The following is a 4,280-nucleotide window of genomic DNA, read 5'->3' on the forward strand; positions in this document are numbered from 1 at the left end:
AGGAGGGATAGAGTCAAGTAGAAAAGAGAGAGAGAGAGAGAGAGAGAGAGAGGGGGGGGGGGGGGGGGGGAGAGAAAGAGAGAGAGACAGAGAGAGAGAAAGAGAGAGAGGGGGAGGGAGAGGGAGAGAGAAAGAGAGAGAGACAGAGAGAGAGAAAGAGAGAGAGGGGGAGGGAGAGGGAGAGAGGGGGAGATATTCCTTGACATTCTGTTGTGCATGTGACTGTTCTGCCTCACTCCCCCCACCATCCCTGCAGCACGCACACACACATACACACACATGTGCGCACACATATACACACACTTGTTTTTTTTGTCACTTTGGAGGCCATTTTATTGACTTACATTAATTTTTAGAATAATTCCACTGACCTTGACAGAAAAGGCTGATGATATTCTTCATGTTTCTCAATGACAATAAATTTAAAGAAAAGTTCCTTTAAAAACATTTGTATCAGCAATGTGTTAAAGAATGAGACCACTTTCTACTTTCCTAGCCTCTATGATTCCTTATGGTCTTGATGGGACTTCAAGTAGGCTCGGTCCTGCGATAAAGCGAAACTAGTGTGAGTTTTATTTCATTTTAGCAGAACAGTTCTGTTTTTAGGTCAGAATCAAACATGAAGGAACTCCACTTGTTGCGTCTCAGATGGGGTCAAGACAACTTATTAAGGGTATGGTGAGGTGAACTGTGAAGTGGTTAACAACCAAACAAAGATTTCTGAGGTATATCAGTACTTCCACAATACTAAGGTCAGTTGCATATTGTTAAAGCAGGATTAAACGCTGTATCTTTAAATTGATTTAAAGCTTTAAAGAACGGAAAAGACAGAAAGTTGGAAATTACCATAGTTATATGTGAAGGAGCCACAGGTCAGACTTAAACCCTAGCTAGCTGCGTTGAGGACCACAGTCTCTATACCTTGGGGTGCACAACACTAACCACTAGGCCGCCAGTGTCCCTGTCATTTTTTCTTTCAATTTTGACAGAGCCAGTCTATCTGTCTTCCTTTATACTCAAAGCTAACCACCCTGTTGGTCTGTCTCTGTACTAAATGCACATGCACAAGAGTAATACAAACCCCCTTTTACTTAGTCCCAACTAGTTAAACATTTGTCTAACATGTTACACTTCAAGACAACTGAAAAAACTACTGGAGCCAAGTTTCATGGGGTTTATGGCAGATTCTAATAATCAACAGGACTAATCAAGACTATGCAATCCTGTTTTCCGTCCACATATCATCAGCTCTACAAGTACACACGCACACACACACACACGCACACACACACACACACGCATGCACGCACACACACACACACACACACACACACACACACACACACACGTAGTCTCTACAGTCTACAGTACCTCTATATAATTAAGCTAATAGTTCTTGAGCCAGTGATAGACAAGAGGAAACATGCTATTTCCCCCTTGTGTCTATTGAAGGGATACAATTGGTGTTCTCTCTGTGTCCTTGTCTCTTTTTATCTGGCTTGTCTCTCTTTTTTACTTCTTTATTTCAGTGTCCACACACTCCAAAACTAGCTATCTATCAAGACGAGAAGCCAGGATGCTGTCACACACAGAACAGGCTGTTGAATAGACTTACTGCAGCTTTTTTTGTCTTATCTTAAAAAAAGCCTGACGGCTTTGTTCAATAGTGTTCTTCATGTCGCTCTTCTCTCTTATCTCATGCCCCCTCTTCAGTTCTCACTCCCTCTTTTTCTGTCAAACACACATATACATTCTTAAAAGCACACACCAAAATACATGTTCTGGTTCCATTAAATTGATGCCATGGCGCAGACATGCATGAATGCTTTAACACAGCAATATAATGAACACAAGCCTCCAGAGAAGACTCCCACTTCATGCAAACAGCTCATGCCACACATGTACACACAGATGTACACACACATGCACACACACACACACACACACACACACACACGCACATGCATGCATGCACACGCACACAGCACAATTCAGCTCAATCACGCACTGCCAACTCATACAACAGAGCATTCAAACCTTGTTTCAAATTTATGACTTTACTCTAATACCTTCCTCCTCGACTGCATCATATCTCTCCTCTTCTGCCTCCTATTTATGAGAACTGAAAATCTTATTCTTATGACTGCATAGTCGTTACGTTCTCTCTCCGCACCAATTATGTCGGGTGTGGGTGCTCGTGCTTCAGTGAAAACAGCTGACCACAACAGAGTCCACAATAGCTGTGACAAGAACAAATGACATCAGCGAAGCCATCAGCCTGGTTACACAGATGACAGTTTTAACCAGCTGTAAAATTAGAGCCACTTTAGTTGTAAAACCGCACAACTTATGCTTTTTCTTTGATTGTTTTACTGTTAACTGGTCAATTAGTTACAGACTAAACATTGTATTGTATAAAAAATAGCTTGAAACTTCTGATTTAACTCTCTTGAAAATGTTCAGCAAGGAACTAAATCAAGGAAGATTTGAGGTCATTTTTTATATACCTCAATGGACTTGTTTGAAACCAGTTTTGAGATGCCTTTTCCTCTCATAAAGAGACACAATTTGCTCTTAGACATTAATTAACCTTTTTGATGTTAAAATGTTACATCTACCTGCGCAGATATTCTACTCTTGCTAACAGTTAACTAGCGTAGCTTAGCAGTGAAAAAACAACTAGTTGCACCTAGCTAAGAGAAGCTTGAATCACATTGTATTAAATAATATTTAATAATTAGGTTAAAATGAAGGCGAAAATTAAATAATACATTGATAATGTTAAATATCATAAGCCAATAGTGTGCTATTGTGATAAAATATTAAAATGATTATTTTAAATGTAGGAAAATGGTGACATTACACCCCAAAAACAGACAACAGATAGCAGAAAGTGGGAAGCAATGCTAAGCTAACATAAAATTTGTGTGCATGCTGCACACAAATGTCCAACACAAAAGAAATGTACAGAAAACCACAGTCAAGGTATAGTCCTGAGAATGCAAACTATAGCTCTTGCGCTCTTCACCACATACAATATATTTCCTATAGATTTTTTTTATATACAAGATAAGCGCCTCTTTTTCCACAGAATAATGCCACACAGAGGCAAACAGAATAAAAGAAACAACCAAGAACATCAAGGTCTTCTTTTCTTTTATTCTCATGCTTGTGACTGCAAGGTCGCTGTATACTGGAGATCTCACAGCTACATACTCCACTGCGTCTTCAGTATTATCTGTTATTGAGATACACAACCCTGATGTATTGCAAGATTCTCTGGCCTTAAACCTGTGAAATGGAAATACTAGCTCTTCAAATGCGTCCTGTTTTGTAAGAGGTGAAAAGGGAAGAGCCTGATAGCAACATGGAATAAAGAAATACAGCAGCTGTTGTGATGCCAGGAGCGCAGAGGAACAGAGAGTGACAGATAGGAGAGGAAACTGTCTTCATATCAGAAAAGGTTCTAAAAAGGAGGATTGTAAAGAGAAATCATAAACATAGTGACTAAAATTAAGTCAAAAGAACTGCAGTGAGCATTCAATTTATTTGAGCCTCACAAAAGTGGAACTGCTGACATTTCACTTGCGAATAGCCAATATGTCAGACTGATTCATGCACAGATTTCATGATGAAGTCCAAACTACCTGAGAACTATCTTTCCAGTTCTTTAATCTAATGACAGAGCATGAAACCACAAAGGAGGCACTTGCTTTTGGCAAAATATACACACTGTTATTTTATTATTTTGAGTCTAGAGCGTGAAACAATAAATAATAACACATAGTTGAAGACTCAAGCCTCTCTGCAGCAAACATCTGAATGCATTTCATATATATGACTGCATTCAGAGTGTGTTTTTACTCACTGCACATAATCCTGTTTGCTGTTACCTTTTCTATTTACACAACACATTTCCTATACTGAGCTTTACACCCAGAGACATGACAGTCTCTGACTAAGAGAGACATTATTAGACATCGACTCATGCAGATGCAAAAAGTGGCTTCATTTCAATATGTATTGACAATGTTTTTCTCTCTGAAAGAGTGTTGCGTGGTGGATACAGAGACAGACAGCAAAGAGGTGTATTGGAGTCTTTCAGCGGCATGCCTTGGTCACCATATGGAGATGAGCCACGGGAACAGTCATGGAGGGCAGAGAACAAGTTTACATGGGTGCCTGACCGGCTGTGACATGTGCACATTAGTGTGCTGCAGCTTATGAACCCTGCAGCCTGATGTGCAGCATAACACAGCAGGCATGTTTGTGTGTCTGTA

Source organism: Symphodus melops, assembly GCF_947650265.1.
Source record: "Symphodus melops genome assembly, chromosome: 21".
NCBI classification, from domain to species: Eukaryota; Metazoa; Chordata; class Actinopteri; order Labriformes; family Labridae; genus Symphodus; species Symphodus melops.